The 18,903-nt window shown below is 36.9% G+C and overlaps 1 long non-coding RNA gene across 2 annotated transcripts in view; it reads left to right on the top strand.

Annotated features, from left to right (window-relative positions):
* LOC104006383 (uncharacterized) overlaps positions 1-18,903 on the top strand; it is a 167,941-nt gene that overhangs the window by 84,638 nt on the left and 64,400 nt on the right. The gene's annotated exons all lie outside the window — the stretch shown is intronic.

Raw genomic sequence — 18,903 nt, 5'->3', positions numbered from 1 at the left:
TCTTTGATGACAATCCCTTGAAATGATGAGTCATTTTTATTTCAAGATTATCTTTTTTGGACCATGCACAGTGACTCACGCCTGCAATCCCAGCACTTTGGGAGGCCGAGGCGGGCGGATCACGAGGTCAGGAGATTGAGACCATCCTGGCTAACACAGTGAAACCCCGTCTCTACTAAAAATACAAAAAATTAGCCAGGCGTGGTGGCAGGTGCCTGTAGTCCCAGCTACTCGGGAATCTGAGGCAGGAGAATGGCGTGAACCAGGAGGCGGAGCTTGCAGTGAGCCGAGATCGCATCACTGCACTACAGCCTGGGTGACAGAGCAAGACTGGGTCTCAAAATAAATAAATAAATAAATAAATAAAAAAGATTATCTTTTTTTCTTTGGCTTTTGACAATTTGGACTATGATATGTCTAAGTGTGCAATAATTTCATTTATTTTACTTGGAATTTGTTGAGCTTTTGGGATGTGTAGATTAATGATTTTCATCAAATTGGGAATATTTTTGGTCATTACTTCTACAGATATTCTCTCCACCTCTTTATCTCCCTCCTCTCCTTCTGGGCCTTCCATTATGCATATGTTAGATGTTTGATGGTGTCCCACAGATATCTTAGGCTCTATTCCTTTTTCTTCTTTATTTTTTTCTTTCTGTTCCTCAGACTGAATAATTTCAATTAATTTATCTTTTTTTTTGTTGTTTTTTTTTTGTTTTTTGAGAGGGAGTCTCACTCTGTCACCCAGGCTGGAGTGCAGTGGCATGATCTTGCCTCGGTGCAACCTCTACCTCTCGGGTTCAAATTATTCTCCTGCCTCAGCCTCCTGAGTAGCCAGGACTACAGGCATGCGCCACCATGCCTGGCTAATTTTTTATTTTTAGTAGAGACAGGGTTTCGCCATGTTAGCCAGGCTGGTCTTGAACTCCTGACCTCAGGTAATTCACCCACCTCAGCCTCCCAAAGTGCTGAGATTACAGGCATGGGCCACCATGCCCGGCCAATTTATCTTCAAGTTCAGTGCTTTTTTTCTTCTGCTAACTCTTACCTGTTGTTGAGCCTCTCTAATAAATTTCTCATTCTAGTTATTATACTTCTGAACTCTAAAATTTCTATTCAAATTATTTTATAATTTCTATCTCTTCATTGTTATTTTCTATTTGACGAAACATTCTCAGACCTTCTTTTAATGCTTTAGATGTGATTTTCGTTCTTTCAACATATTTATAAAAGCTGATTTAAAGTTTCTGTCTACTAGTCCAATATTTGGGCTTCCTTAAGGACAGTTTCTGTGAACTATTATTTTTCCCTTCTGTATGGACCATACTTTTCTGGGTTTTTCCCATGTCTCATAATTTTAATTGAAAGGTAGACGTTGTAAAAGATGGATTGTGGCAATTCTGGAAATCAGGTATCTACTCCCTCCAGAGTTTATTGTTGTTGCTGTTAGTTATTGTTCTTTTTCACTACTTGTTTTGTTCAGTGACTTGTCTGGATTGATTCTGTGAAGTCTGTATTCCTTGTATTTAGCTGCCGATGTTTATCCTTGATTAACTTTGTAGTCAGGTAATGATTGGACATAGATTTCCTTAAGTGCCTTAAAACAATACGTCTTCTACTCTTCACCTAAGGTCTCCATATGTATAGTGGGGCTCCAGTAGTTTATAACCTTGCTTTAGCCTCACGTCCTGATTGCACAGGGCCTCAGCATCAGCCACAGTTGAAATATAAGGGTGTTCTCAGGTGTTTTTTCTGGACAGGCACATTGTTCTGCCTTCTGGATTCTCAGGAATATGTTGGATTTTTCAAATCTCTCATGGAGATTTTATTTTCTACATATTCTTTTTAAGTCTTTTGGTCTTCCTCTGTTTGCCACTACTGGTATCACTAGCTCAGGAAACTGCAATGCAAAACAATTTCCTCTGATTGTTTTTGAAAAACACTCTGGGGATAGGGCTTTTTTCACTGAGCAAGATCTGAGACAAGTCAAATAATGACAAGCCCTGCAAATAAAGATTTTCCAGGAATTTCCAGATATGTCAGAAAGTGACAATTCTCTAGGGATGGAATTTTTTTCAATAGGTATTGTTTTTAGAGCAGTTTTAGGTTCACAGCAAATTTTAGTGGAAGGTACAGAGATTTCCCATAGTCTCCCTGCCCCACACATGCACAGCCTTCCTCATCGTCAACATCTCCCACCAGAGTAAAAAATTTCTTACAGTTGATGGACCTACACTGACACATGATTATTACCCAGAGTCCTCAGTTTACATTAGTATTCCTTCTTTCTATTCTATATTCTATAGATTTGAAGAAGTTTGTAATGACATCTATCCACCATTATAATATCATACAGTATTTTTACTGCCTTAAAATTATCCTCTGTTCTCTCTCTATTCATCCCTTTTATCTCCCCAACTCCTGTCAGCCACTGATCTTTTTACTGTCTCCATAGTTTTGCCGTTTCTAGAATGGCAATAATTGGAATTATATAGTGTATAGGCTTTTCGGATTGGATTTTTCACACTGTAATATGCATTTAAGCCTCCATGCCTTTTCTGTTTTTGTTTTTGTTTGAGACAGAGTCTTCCTCTGTTGCCCAGGCTGGAGTGCAGCGGCATGATCTGGGTTCACTGCAACCTCCACCTCCCAGAGCATCCCGGGTTCAAGTGATTCATACATCTCAGCCTCCCAAGCAGCTGCGACTACAGGCATGCACCACCACCCTTGGCTAATTTTTGTGTTTTTAGTAGAGATGGGGTTTCACCATGTTGGCCAGGCTGATCTCAAACTCCTGGCCTCAAGCAATCCAACTGCCTCAACCTCCAAAAGTGCTGGGATTACAGGCATGTGTCACCATGCCTGGCCTTCCTCCATGCCTTTTTATGGCTTGATAGTTTATTCTTTTTTGCTCTGAGTAATATTCCATTGCCTGGATGTACCAGTTTATTTAATAATTCACCTGCTGAAGAACATACTGGTTGTTTCTAAGTTTTGGCAATCCTGAATAAATCTGCTCTAAATTTCTATGTGCAGGTTTTTTGTGTAGACCTAAGTTTTCAACTCATTTGGGTAAATACCAAGGAGTAATATTGGTGGATCATATAATGAAGACATGCTTAGTTTGGTAAGACACAGCTAGACTGTCTTCCAAAGTGGTTCTATCATTTTACATCCCTACCAGCTATGAATGAGACTTCTTGTTGCTTCACATCCTCACCAGCATTTGGCATTGTCATTCTTCTGGATTCTGACCATTCTTATAGATGTGTAGCGGTATCTCATTGTTTTAATTTGCACATCCTTCCTGACATACGACATGGAGCACCTTTTCATATGCTTATCTGCTATCTGTATATCTCCTTCAGGAAAATGACTGTTAAGATCTTTGGTCCATTTTTTAATCAGATTTTTTTATTCTCTTATTGTTGAGTTTTAAGAGTTGTTTGTGTATTTCAAATAACAATCCTTCATCAGACTGTCTTTTGCAAATATTTTCTTTCAGTCTATAGCTTATCTTTTAACTCTCTTGACAGTGTCTGTTGCAGAGCAAGGATGTTTAATTTTAATAAAACCCAGCTTATCAATTCTTTCTTTCATGAACCATGCCTTTGATTTTGTATTTAAAAAGTCATCACTAAACCAAGGTCATCTAGCTTTCCTCCTATGTTATCTTCTAGGAACTCCAACTCTGAAATCACTTGGTCTTTCTGGTGACCAGCTCTATCCTGAGACTCTCTAGGTGCCCCACCTCATAGCATAAACTCACATGTGTTAAAAAGAGGCTCATTAATGATAAAAGGCATTTCTATCACTCAGGAAATTCCAAGAGTTTTAAGAGCTCAGGCCCAAAGCCAGGGACAAAGGCCTGAGCCCTTAAAACCCTTGGCATTTATAGGTTGGAGGCACAGGAAAGTCAGTAATCGCGTCCCAATCTGAACCCAAAGCCCTGAGAATCAGAGGAGTCAACACTGTACAACCCAGTTTAACTCTGAAGGCCTGAAAACTAGGGGGTACAGGAAGGAGGATGGAGATGGTGTAAGTCTAGATTCAAGTCTGAAGGTCTGAGAACCAGGGTAGAAAAAGATGGTGTCAGCTCAAGCAGAGAGATAAAATTCATCCATCCTCTGCCTTTTTGTTCAATTCAGGCCTCAATTGATTGGGTGATGCCCAACCACATTGGTGAGAGCAATCTTCTTTACTCAGTCTATGGATTTAAATGCTAATCTCTTCCAGAAACATCCTCATAGAGACACCCAGAAATAATGTTTTACCAGCTATCTGGGCATCCCTTAGTCCAGTCCAAGTGACACATAATATTAACCATCACAACCAGCAATCTGCTTAATGCTTCTGATGACTCTTCAGTTAGATCACCTGACATGAATTGCATTCTCACAGGCCACAGAGAAAAAATTTTTACCATGGTGGGTGGAAGGTTTGTTGAACTCCATGGCAAGGATTGTGTCATTATGGCATTCTGCCTTCTGTGCTGGTCAGGGCTGATGCAGTATCTCCTCCTGGTTCCTTATGTTGCTCATAGGAGCAACCTAAAAGTTCCTTGACTCATGTCTTAGGAAAGGAGCCTCTCTTCTCCTTCCCCTCAACTCATCTCTGTAACCAATGAAGTACAAAAGGCCACTGGATCTATTTAGCACCCATGCTCCCTCAGAAGTTACTCTTTGGCAGGGCTCACATGGATGCAGTTTGCTGGTGAACAGGTAGAGGTTGCCATTAACATAGACCCACTCACTGTCTGTGTGCACTGTGGCTTAAACCTCAGATGTCACCACTGCATTCCTGGACTAAGGCTTCCTCAGCACCTGCCTGGATATGTTAGACAGTCTGGAAACATTGGGAAGTTGATATTTAGTGGAGCAGACTTCGACAAAAGGGAGACATGAACTGTTAGATAATTTTTTCTCTATTTTAAATGACCTTGTTGAAGACATCTCACAAGACCAATCTGCTACACTTACTGCAAAGCTGAGACTAGCTAATTAATGCATACCCTGTTATTTCTTCCCCTTCTTTTCCTTTCTTACTTTATTTTTCCCTCACTACTGTGTTCCTGGGATTGCACCATAAAAAATATATGTAAAACATAAACTTCTGCTTTGAACCCAGTTTTCTAGGGACCCCAAACAAGGATATTGTGATTTTTCTGCACATACCTATAAAACGATTTTTCTTTTCAACTGAGTACATGAATAATGTTGATAAAAATAAAATATGGGTTTTTTAAAAAAAGATGGAAAGGAGTAAAAAAAGATACTAAAGAATGTCCTACATCTAAATGAGAAAGTATGCTGAGAAAGAAGAAATCTAATCCAAAAAAACATAGGATTCATCAGAAGGGTGACAAAGAGAAGTTTTGGAATGATACCTAAGGCATAATCTAGAAGAGAGAGAGAGGGAGAGAGAGAGAGAGAGAGAAAGAGAGAGAGCGAAGGCTTGCATGAAAAAGGGCCAGAACAAAATGAAATGGATAAATTTTCTGATGTCTGTTATTTTGAAAAATAAAGTCCAGAGGGTTTAACCATGTAGCTTTTAGAATGTTTGGGAAGAATTAGCTATATGTACATAGAGAACCAAACAAATGTTGAAAAGAAGCAGTTATTAATTTCAGTAAAAGCAAATGGTGTTCATAAAGGAAAAGTAATCAGAACACAATGTAGCTTAACAGTACATAAGATTACATAATTACAGTAAATTGAACACTGAATGTGGATTAACCAAAAGTTGTGAAAATGTAATGGGCAATGAGCAGAAGGGACATGATGGAAGAGAGCTAAGTCCTCATCTGGCGTCACAGGAAGTCAATGGATAATGTCTAGTATGAATAAATGAAAAAAACTGCCACAAAAGCATATTATTTAGAAATATACATTAAAGCCATAAGAAACAATTCAATGAATTGAAAATAGTTGCCACTAGGACAAAGGACTTATGGTAATCATGGACCTGCTGCTTTTCATTTTAAGTATTATAGTTAGACTGATTTTTTCCCAGTCATCTAATTTATTTATACCGTTTTTCTTTCTTAAAAAATACTATTTTTTAGAACAGTTTAAATGCACAGGAAACTTGAGAAGATAATACAAAGTTTCCATATAGCCCGTAACAATTTCCCTTACTATTGACATCTTACTTCAGGAATGATACATTCCTTACAATTAATGAACAAACATTAGTAAGTTATTATCAACCAGAGTCCATACTTTATTCAAATTTTTAAAGGTTATTATTTTTTTTTTTTGACAGAGTCTCACTCCATCACCTAGGCTGGAGTGCAGTGGCTCAATCTCAGCTCACTGCAGCCTCCACCTCCTAGGTTCAAGTGATTCTCATGTCTCAGCCTCCCGAGTAGCTGGACTTACAGGACATGCCACCACCTCTGGCTAATTTTTGTATTTTTAGTAGAGATGGGGTTTTGCCATGTTGACCTGGCTAATCTTAAACTCCTGACCTCAAGTAATCCGCCTGCTTTGGCATCCCAAAATGCTGGAATTACAGGCGTGAGCCATTGCAGCTGGCTGAAATTTTAAGTTTTTACCCAATGTTCCTTTTGTGTTATAGAATCCTATCCAAGACACCACATTATATTTATTTGTCTTGTCTCTTTAGGCTCCTCGTGGCTGGGACAGCTGCCCAGACATTTTTGTTTTTAATAATCTTAACATTATTGTTGTAAGAAATACTCGTCAGGTATTTTGTAAGATGGCTCTCTATTGGAGTTTGTCTGATGTTTTTCTCATGATTATGTTGGGGTTATAGGTTTCTGAGAGGAAGACCTTAGAGGTAAAGTGTCATTTTCATTATATTATATCAAGGGTACATACTGTCAACATGGCTTATCACTGTTAATACTGGACTTGATAATCTGTCTGTGGTAGTGTTTGACAGATTTCTGCACTGTAAAGTTACTGTCTCCTACACCCACACCCACCTTTACCTGACTGTACTCTCCATTGACTTTTAAATTATATAAATGTATTACTTTCATTAAAACTAATGAAAATATGTTGGAGTTTTTCAGATGCTTTATTTCTGAACTACATGGTATACTCCTAGAACTGTGGACAGCAGCATGCAAAAGTGTAAGACAAGTAGCCAACAAAGAGTCGTAGTGAGCATGGTGGGGCATGTACCCAGGGAGAAGCAGAGCAGCCAATGGGATGTCAGTATGAGCTGGATGCAAACCATCATCAGGCTCAAGAGTAGCTATGGATTAGAGGTGCTTGGGTGGATTAGACATTGATGGGTTGTGTCCAAGGGCCCAGACAGAGAAGTGAGATAGACCAAGATGCCACAAAACACCAAATTAGATTGGGCAGAGATAGTTCCTAGGCAAAAGGTTTGAGTATAAGAAAGTTGGAGATCTAACTAGATAAGGAGATTAACAGTGAGTCAAGAATTTAGGCAAGAATCTGAATAATAAGATTAGAACACTCCTGAGGGGGAAAAAAAAAGTTACTATTCTAAAGACATTTTGACTCAGGTCAGAAACTATTTCTGAACATAGAAACCAGTCTCCTGTATTATCTACACTGAGGCTTTCAGCTGGAGTCCTTGAGGTGAGACTGGATCCCTTGGCTGGAGTAGAGAGTGTGGAAGCAGCATTCCTGATGTAGTATAAATCATATTTTGGTGATGTATGTCATAAAGGTTCAATAAAATGACACAGTTAACATTTTATGTGTTTGATAAATTGAAGCTGGTATTCCTTCCATCTCCAGAAGTGTATAAGCCACTATTTTGAGCCAGAAGGAATAAAAAATCCCATTTTCTTCTGGGATATTTTTCTAGAACTGATGGCCTCTACAACAATAATCAAAATTGCTTTCCTACATAGTTTGATAAGGGACAGTGAAGGGTGGCAGTGCTTGCTGCCAGACCTTTGTCTAATCAAAATTGCCCCTTCTGAGCTCAAATGTCATTCCTATGCAGAAGGAAAGAAATAATCCCCATGTGATGTCCCCTTCCTCACCCCTAGTCCATTTACTCACAGAAGTCAGAAACGGTTTCTCAGGCCAGTTGTCCATCTTCACAGGGGAAAAGGTTGGCTGTTAATTTAATTAAAAAATTAAATAGTTACGCTTAATTAGACTCTCAATTGTCTCAGAACTCTATGAGGGATCAGGGTTATGAGGTAAAGAGAGCCCAGAGCCTGCCCTCAGAAGTTCACATTCTAATGAGGAATTCAGGCAGGAACACAACCCTGTTCCCCAATGTGATCAGCCCTCTCAGTCCTCTGATTGGGATAATCACATGACATTATGAAATCCCTCAGAGGAGTATCTAACACAATAGATACTCCTAGAAGAGTTATCTAACCCAAGACTTGCTGGAGTAATGATATTGTGAAAGAAACACAAATCTGCTTAGATAAGAAGAGATTTTATTCAAAAGAGTTACTGCAATATGGGAAAGGGGACTATTGCAATAGGGAGAGTGCTTTGACTGTAAGATCTGCAAACACTTAAAAGGTCATGCAGAAAGGAATTTTTCTTTTACAGGGAGGTAGAAAAAGGCTAGAAGGAATCAGGTATGGGGGAGTGGGATGAGCAGATGGCATAATCAGACAGTTGATTGGGAAATGTCTTTTCTTATATCTGCTGATTATTTGGAAAGGCTGCTCAGGAGGGACTGTTCTGTGTTCCAATACTCAAAAATGGGGCAAAGTTCAGGAGTCTGGGGGTGGGAGAGAAGCCTGACATTTTGGTCAAGTTCAGTATTTTGTCCAGATTGGTCAATGTAGACAGCTTAGGTAATTATTATGAGGCAAAAAATGAGAATTGGAGGGTCTGTGGCAGGTCTTGTCATAGGTAAACAAGAAGGACCTCAGTGAGTTGTTTTTTTTTTATACTTCAAGATCTAGGGTACATGTGCACAACGTGCAGGTTTGTTACATATGTATACATGTGCCATGTTGGTGTGCTGCACCCATTAACTCGTCATTTACATTAGGTATATCTCCTAATGCTATCCCTCCCCGCTCCCCCCACCCCACAACAGGCCATGGTGTGTGATGTTCTCCTTCCTGTGTCCAAGTGTTCTCATTGTTCAATTCCCACCTATGAGTGAGAACATGCGGTGTTTGGTTTTTTGTCTTTGTGATAGTTTGCTGAGAATGCTGGTTTCCAGCTTCATCCATGTCCCTACAAAGGACATGAACTCATCCTCTTTTATGGCTGCATAGTATTCCATGGTGTATATGTGCCACATTTTCTTAATCCAGTCTATCATTGATGGACATTTGGGTTGGTTCCAAGTCTTTGCTATTGTGAATAGTGCCGCAGTAAACATACGTGTGCATGTGTCTTTATAGCAGCATGGTTTATAATCCTTTGAGTATATACCCAGTAATGAGATGGCTGGGTCAAATGGTATTTCTAGTTCTAGATCCCTCATTGTGGTTTTGATTTGCATTTCTCTGATGGCCAGTGATGATGAGCATGTTAGGCTGTTTCTTTGCAGTAAGCCTTGTCCTGGAACACAAAAGTATGCTCAGGGGGTGAGGGAGTATTAATTATCTGTTGTAGCTATTTCCCAATAGCTCAGAGATAGGGAAAGTTCCATATTGTCAATATCTAAAATGCTATTAAGCAAATCAGGGATAAGATAAACAGCCACGGGATAGGACAAATATCCATGAGGTAGGATAAACAGGGCAAAATCGAGAAACATGAGGAATTGGTGCAGTTGATCTCAGAAGTAGGAGACTGTTAGCAGGCTAATGCAGCAATTTAGAAAGAAACGTTCACTTGAATCAAGGAGTGGTAGTCAAACACCCAGCTCAGTGTTGTCCTGTGAGATGGAGTTAAGCTGTCGTAAAGGGAAACCTAGGCAAAAAGTGAGCCATAAAACTACTGAAGAGGCTTACTTCAGTTGAGAAAGCAGTGAAAGCAGTAATCAGATCAAGAAATTGGGCACTCAGTTTGATCTGTGACGAGATATCAGATCTTGATATCCAAAAGGCCAAGAAGCGAGACCACATGAAGCAGAGATATTTTAAGCCAATTAGAGGACTATGACTGCACTGTGATGTCATACTTCACAATCATGTTCATATTGTTACTATCAATAGCTTTAAATTAGGGAACGCATTCTTATAACCAGTCACATTTAAAGAATTAACAAAGTATACTCAGCACTAATCCGGAGCTTTAAGTACATAACTGGTAGAGATCAAATATCTCCCTGACAAATTTCTTCTTTACATACAATTTGATAGTTTTCTCAATACCGCCATTCTCATCCTCAGACACAGTTTTTAGAGAAATTTTTCTAAATATTGCATCCAAGATATGAGCTTCCATCTTCCTTAAAGTACCACAAAATCAAGACTATGTTTTTTCAAAACAACAAGTAAAATAGATTTTTGTCAATATCTGTTTAACATAGTTAATGTCAACAAGTATTAATATTAAACCAGTAGGGTTTTTTTTTTTTTAACTGTTTACAATAATGAAATTAAATGGGAAACCGTCATCTCTCTTACCATAGAATAGATTTTGCAAATGTTATAGCTGCTAAGATTAAACTTTCTTAATAGACTTTCTCTCTTTCATCCATCTATCCAATAGTTATTGAGTAACTGTGATGTGCCAGGAAATGTGCTAGGTTTCAGGAATATAAAAATGAGTAAGTCGAGACTCTATATTCAAATATTTCACAAAAATGAAAAAGAGAAGCATCCACATAGTTGTAATATATTGTGTATGTATTATGCACTAAATTAAAAACCATGATGTGAGCCCTTTCATTATCTAAAGTCAGATTCCACTGTGGCTTGTTTTTGCACAGCTGGGGAGCTAAGAATGTTCATTGCATTTTTAAGGGCTTTTTAAAAAAACAACAAAGAAGGTAAGACAGGCACCTTATGTGGCCTGCAGAAGAGAAGATATTTACCAGCTGCTTCTTTCAGAAAAAATTTGCTTATTCCTGGACTAGACCAGTAATTCTTAAATGAGTGTGTCCCTCAAAATCATTTGTTCACTTCATTTGTTATTTTAAATACACATGCTAGGTGAGATCCTGGAGTTTGTTTTTGTTTTTGTTTTTGTTTTTTTTGCCAGATTTGGGTGCTTCTCATGGGTACTGTGGTTGAGAAGCTCTGCTTTACACACTTTCCCTTAGTTCTCAGAACACTTACCTGGGTTTATAGAGACTTTTAGCAAAGACTTTCTTCATTAATACAGCTTACCCTGTATATCACAGAATATTCCTCTCACCCTATTTCATGTGCCTTAGGATAGTCCCCTTACCTCTTTTATAATAACATGGTAAATTAATATAGTTAGCTCTTTGAAAGGCATAAAACATTCATATCTGTTATATAATTTGATCCTAATAATAATAGGTCCTAGAATTACTACCTTACAGATAAAGAAACTAAAGTTCAGAGAAGTCAAGCAGCTCAAGGTCATATGGAGCTTCTAACACCGACTCCATCGTTCTTTCTCGACACTGTCTCCAACTTACTTTATCTGATTCTCCATTGAAAAAGACTACAGTCTATTCTTACTACCCGGTAGCAAAATTTCATTACATTCCATAAATCTGTTAGCTAAAGAATGTAATTCCTGTTTAACTTGAGAGCCTGTATGTCTTAAGGCAGACTTGTGTTACAATAATTCCTCTAATTTGCAAGCGCTTTTTCACATATATTATGTACTTGAAATAAACTAGACGCTAACTCCTACTCAGGTATAAATGGAGAAAAAAGTATCTCTCCAGAGCATTATTCAACATAAAGCTCATGAAATAATTTGCAGAGGCACAAGGTTCATCCTGCCTAAGCAAATTAAACAATTTTGTTAACCCTGATGTCTTTTGTTAGAAGTGAAATTTATGATAACTGTGTTGGCTCTGTACTACACAGCACCCAGAAGCCTTTGTTTGCTCTCAGCTAGAGCTATTTATACCCCAGGATATTGATATTCTGTTACTTAATCAAAAAGTACAACTAAAAATAAATATAAATGTCACATTCTTTTGAGTATGCAAAGAGAAAACAAAGGAAAAATAACAATCAAAGAATTATTTATAAACATTTTGAATATATTCTTCATTTTTTCCAAAAGTCTTTAATTTTTGACCAATCATTATATTCAGAAGATGTAAGAGGTGATAAAACTTGAACACATTCCTTATTAGATTGTATATTTGTCCAGTTTCACTTAAAAGTAAATTTGGATATTATTGATGGCGGGATTGAAGGAATAACATATTTCTCCCTGTATTGGCATATCTTGGGAAGATATTTGATGTTGCTGCCTAGGAAGTGTCATGATATTCATGTTTCTGTCCAAAGATGGGTGGAGGAATCATCTAGGAATAAATTTGGAGATGCATGTTGTTAGGGAAGCAGGAGCTTAGGAAAGCTGAAGTAATGCCATTTTAAGTAAAACCCCATCTTAAAACTAGCAAGGCACATTCCTTGCCAGTTACAACCCATGGTCCTAAGATGTTTATAGCTAAGGAAGCAGCTTAGTAATGCTTGCAAGGACAAGCTCCTACAACAGAAAGTCCAGATGTTCCAATACCCATGACAATATATGCTTTCAAGATAATTATAGTTATGCTTTGATGTCCTTACACACTAAAATGTCAAGGATATAGTTTTCTTTAAATCAAAAGAATAATAAATTTTGTCATGCTGTCAGCCCACCCGCACGTAGGCACAGCTTAGTTTAGTCTTTACATTTTTCTTTTTTATTTAAGAACAACTTAAAACAAAGGCAGTGCATTCCTCCCCTTGCTTTCTAAAGATGCCCTCCTCTGTAACAGACTAGCTCTCAATAAACTATCTCTTCCCGCTAAACTCTGGGACTCCTTGAATTCCTTTCTGTGTGAGATCCAAGAACCCTCTCTTGGGGTCTGGATCAATACCCCCTTTTCTGGTAACAATGTCAAAGGACACAGTGGAAAGACAATTCTGGAATGTCATTGTGTGCAGAAAAAGAAGGTAGCTGGCCAGAGGATTGCTTTATTTAAAAAAAAAAAGAAAGAAAGAAAAAGAAGAAAAAATAGACTATTTTTAGAGCTATACGAAGTTTACAGAAAGATTGTAAATGAATTACACTCCTTCCCCCATTCTCTCCCCACCCCCAAACTGTTTTCCTCTTATTAACATCTTGCATTGGTGTAGTACCCTTATTACTACCAATGGACCAATATTGATACATCATTGGGTACACTTTTTAGAGACAACAAATTCCAGAGTTACGTAAATCAGTGAAGCTATTTAGGGATAATAAGTAATTAATAACAACATTTTGAAGAGCATATTGGATGAAGTCAAGTATTATAGAGACTTTTTACTAATTCAAACTAGTGCAGCATGAGATTAACTTTTCTGGGGCTTCTAGGAAAGCAGATTCCTCCATTTTCTGTGGTATCTTTCAAAAGCTAGTCCTCTCTTTCTTTTTTTCCCTTTATTTTAATTTAATTTAATTTTCTAGAGACACAGTCTTGCTTCATTGCCTAGGCTAGACCTCTCTACAGTCGTTTTACCAGGACAAGAGAAACCAATTTTAGAATGAAGATGATGATGTACAAGGCAGAGAAGAGAGACCAACAAAACAAGAAAAAACAAAATAAATCAATTTTATTTTGATGTCTTTAAGTCATTGAATCAAATTTGTCCTGAAGTTTATACTGTACTACTTAACAATCTGTTGAGCCAGTAAATCCTCTTTATTGTTTAAGCTAGTTTCAATTGGATTTTCAGTGCTTGCAATATAAAGCATTCTAAATGATATATAATCATATTAAAGGTAACTGCGTAGTTTTGTCATCCTCTTGAATGTTCCTATCAGGCATTGTTATTGATAGACATCGAGATCAACTGCTCCAATCAAAAATCTGTAAACCGACTAGGCAAGCTGCAACCCATGTGCAAATTTCTTCCCTAATTGTCTATGTTTGTGACTGTGTGTGCTGTCATATGTGTATTTACTCACAATTGTTGACTGTGCTGGAAAAGATCATGGCACCTGAAGGAACCATGGTAGTACAACCGAAGTCCCAAGACGCAACGATATTTTGAACATTCCTTACACCACTTAACTTCACAAAAAGGCGCAAGAGAGCTCATTGCCTAACACAATTTGGTGTGAAAAATAGAGGGGAGTACATATAGCATGATGCTCTTTATATAAAGTTAAAAACACAATTCTTCAACTACTGTTTATAAATTCCCAAAGACTACATAAAAAGAAAAGCACTGGAATTATGAAATAGGATGCTGAATGATGGCTCTTTCCAGTTGATACGAACCACAAGGTTAGTTACAGGTTTCCGCCATGGTCCTGACTTTTGTCTTGTGTGGTGCTTTTGCAGATGCTTATTACATTATTATTTAAAAAAAACAATTAAATAACATCTTTAAAGATTAGAGAGTAAAATTGTGTAAAACATACCCATATATTTTGTTTCCCGTTTGGAATTAGACAATTTCAGAAATTAAACACAGTACATCAATAAAGGGTCCTAAGTAGAAGATGTGTTTCCAAAGAACTTTTCAGATATCTCATCATTTTCTGGTTCAGCTCTTCCTTCTTCCTTCACAGCATAAAGGTTTTTCATTGGTTTGCGTATTTGCTTAAGTTGGAACATGGCAGGTAATGGCTAAACATGTTAGATTAGTCAAATCAAATCCCATACATTCTTCCCTGCTCTACTGTCTCCCAGGAAGCCTAGGAATATATTTTCAGTGACTAATGCTCTGAAATTCTTTTATTCCTGGCAAAATTAACTGATTTAGTCATCTAGTTCTTTAATTTACAAATTACAAATAGCTTCATCATGTATAATGTCAGAGAACATTCTAAGAACAGTTTGGACCAAAACTTTTGACCAAACTAATTAGCTCAGTTTGTCTATACAGCAGATTAATTACAATGAAGAATATATCTGGATCTCTGACAGTCTGTCCACCCTAGAGATGATGCATGGATGTTAGTGTTGGTGATCAAGACTCGCTGTTCTTAGTGTCTAGACAGGGTCTAGGAGGGCAAGACCACAGCGGGATCTACAACAGACCTGTAGCCCCAAACCAAACTTCATTCATCTATACTTCTACATATGTTATTTGTTATGAAATAGTCTTTTCAGCCACATCTGCATGTGAGGATAGTAATCAATGTCAGCAGAATTTTTTTTGTAACAGATAATTACATATGTGCATTCATACACACACACACATACACACACACACAAACGTAAACATACATTTAAATTTTTTTTCAGAAATCATCTTCTTTCTTCAATAAGTCATTCTTCTTTGGGCACCAAAACACCAAAAACCCTCTTATGTGATCCCAAACAAGTTGTTGTTTTTTCAAATCTAGTGGGTAATAAACCCAGTTTCTAGTATTGTAATAAGGTCATATATGAATATTCATAAAGTCATGTCATGCATTTTAGGCAAGCAAATGGCAGACTTGGGATTTCTCTTTTGACATCCAAGTATGAAAATTACTCTCTCTATTTCATTTATAAAATGATTACTATTCCTCTAACACTAACTTTTAATTTACTTATTAGTGGTGAAACTATTTTTCTTTTGTGAATTAAGAATAAAGTTGTTGAGCAAAAAGTGGATTCTTGCTGAGAAATGTAGGACATTCAGGAAAGACCTGCAGTGTATTATGACTTGGTTTAACTACTAAACACTAATTCAGTTTCAACAATAACTCTCATTAGAGGATTTAATTTCTTTTGAAATACATATGAGAGGTTTGGATATTTTCTTCTTCACATATATTTGAGTGACTTATTTAAAAAATATTTACAGTTCAGGTACATTTCAATTCCTTAAGAATCGGTGTTTCAGAATGACAAGAAGGATTTAATTAAGTTAAATGTAGTCTATTTTCTCACTTGTGACCTGCATGTATCAAAGTCTTAGCATGATTATTAGAACTTAAAATTGAGAAAAGTGTTCTAGATTTGCACTGAAGAAGATGTAAAGGCCTTTTCAATATGTCTAGTTAATAGATGTGAACAATAGACTTGTACCTGCAGTGCATGAATGAAGGAAAGTAGCTTATGTGGGGTGCAAGAACAGGATCACTGAGGGTCTTGTGGGTCAGAAATGGAATTTTAAAACCACTCCACTGCTTCAGAAGAAAACCATATAAAGAATAAAGTCATAAGATGTGCTCTGAGGCTGGGGAGTGAGCTAACAACCTGAAGGCAACCACCTTCAAAAGCTGTGCAGAAGTGCTCTCAGCCCACTCTCTAATGTATTCCAAGGCTAGAGCATGGCTTCTCCACCTACTGATCCTCAATTCTCACGAAAATACAACCAAAGGACTTTGCTGACCCTGAAACTGGTTTGGGGCCCCCGAGGTTAAAGTGTAAGGTTAAAGAAGTTCTAAGTCTAGACACCAATAAATAATGACCTGAGCCTCATAAATCAGCATTTTTGCAAACTGCAGCAGGCTGTCTTTGGTTTCTTAAGCCAGCTAAAACTTTAGGCAGGCTTAGTTCATGGAAACTGTGATCACCTCACCTCAGACTACTTTTTAGAGTTGTTAAACTGGAATAGCATGATTATGTTTAAGGAAGTCAACTTTTTTGTTTAACTATGGGGGACATCTTTTGTTTCTAATCAGTAAATTAATAATTCTAAGTATTGATAAAAAGTTATTTAGGAAGGGTCTCCCTCACTAATAGGATTTGTGTCCCACTGCTGTTCAAAATGCTTTGCTTATGCAACACTGTTACAGTTAGTGCTTCAGCGATGGTCAAACAGAAGTATTTGTCAGTGATTAATAAATCAAAGCCATTAAGGATCTGTGGTTTTCGTGTATTTCTTGCTTTCTAGGATTAGTATTAAATGAAATAAATAAGATCCCTTTTAACTTGGAGGAAAGACTGAAATGATCTGATATGGACAAACTAAAGACACAGTTTAGACACATCCAAATATGCTGAAAATGAGATTAAGAGGAAGAGTTTTAAGTTTCTTAAAAAAACGAAAGCATTTATGTTTGCCTGATAGTGATTTCAAAGTTACCCTCAGAGCAAAAATTTGAGGAAATATAGTAACTCATAAGAGTGATCATTAGCCTACTGGTAAAATGAATAGCATAATCCAGTTTCTGGCAAGAGATGCTCAACCATTTGATATTTTGTATTTTCATGGGAAAATACTCATTTCTGGATTACAATTGAGTTTGGAGAGATTTTTGAAAAAGCAAAGTGCTTTCATCCATGCCTTGGTGTGTCATTTTGATTTAAAAAATAGCCCCTCAAGTAAAATTTAGATATTTTTCCAAGAAAGTCATGTCAGCATATTTTCTAGCAAATTCAAACCATTTCTTAGAAGTACACTCATCAGTATTAGCAATTATTAGTAATAATGGCAACTAATATTTATATGAACAATGAGTGCAATTATTTACCTTTAAAATTTACTTGTAATCAAGCAAGCATACTCTTTACCTAATATTAAACTGTGCACTGGTGAGTGAACATTTTTTCATTTAATATCCTTATTCGCATTTTTCTTGATGCTTATTTGTATATTTCTATTGATGTAATAGCTTGCAAGAAAAAGAGCTCATGTCTCTGCCTGAAGGTGAAATCTTATGAATATGCAAATAATGTTTTGATGAGATGAAGTTTTTCTTTGGAATGGAACTGTTCCCTCTTAGGTTATACTGAATATTACCCATAGCTTAGGACACAAAGCACATGAAGACTGAGTTTTTAAAGAAAAAATATCTGACAAATAGTTGCTTTCTAGTTATAAAACATGCTCTTGTTGTTGAATCTGGTCTTCTCAATTTAGCTTAATGCTTTGTTGTAAAAAAAAATGCCATTTAATTTTTATTGCATAGAAGAGTAGTGAACCAGTAATATGAAAAGAAGTATGGATTGTCTGCCCTGTATGTTGCCCTGTAGTTCTTAAAATGCAAATTCTGGAGGCACATCTTTTAACAGTTTTAATTTAACCTAGTACGATGTGTCCAGATGACTTAAAATGTTCCTTTGGTGAACTCTGCAGAATAAACCCAGTTTTTTATAGTATCTTGTTCTGTAAAAATATTCTACTGATGTTCAATTTCAACTCTAGACAAAAATCTTGTGCACAAACCTCAGTAAAGTATTAGGTTGAGAACTTAGTGAGATAACAGCACTGGCTTCTGAAGCTATTATTGGTGTCTAGACAGGCTGAGTTCTCTATTCAGGGTTAGATTGGCCCTCAGCTGGAGAGGACTGCCTCACTTTCACTTTTCTCCAAACACCAAACCAGTGGTTCTCAAACTTTGGTTGATATCAAAAACACCTGGGGATCTTGATAAAAATACAAAAGTCCATGCCCCATCCTAATTTAATGAGCCCAGGTCAGTGTTCTTTTCTGGCTCTCTGAGATTCTGATATACACGAAAGTTGGGGAACCACTACACTAAACAAAAGCTTAAAGAAAAATATTGGGATAATAAAAAGAAACCTATGAAGTCGGTTAAGCAGTTTGAAAATATTTGAGGTATGGCTACAGTTAAATACGATGATTTTTTTTAAAGAGAAAAAATACTTAGTATAGAACTTAATGAAGCAACAATGAAGTCATGTCCTTCTTCCTCACATTAAGAATTTGGAATCCTTCTGAGCTTTAAACTAATAAAAATTTACAGTTAAAGAAAGAGATTAGGCCCTTGGAAGTTCCAAGATACTGAGTCTAAAAGTGAGGCAGAGATTTGGAGAGTTATTAAAACACCAATCAGGATAAATTAGGACAAGAATATGACCAATTAAAAAGTGTGAAATCCAGCCGACCACATTTCACCCTTAAGGAAAAACTTAGGGTGAAATATGCCTAAGAAGATATATAGGCATATTATATCTATATCTGTAGATATATATAGATATATATATCTATAT

This window comes from Pan troglodytes, chromosome 4 (assembly GCF_028858775.2).
Source record: "Pan troglodytes isolate AG18354 chromosome 4, NHGRI_mPanTro3-v2.0_pri, whole genome shotgun sequence".
In the NCBI taxonomy this organism is placed as follows: domain Eukaryota; kingdom Metazoa; phylum Chordata; class Mammalia; order Primates; family Hominidae; genus Pan; species Pan troglodytes.
Note: the sequence above shows the minus strand (reverse complement) of the source record. Positions and strands in the feature narration are given on the sequence as shown.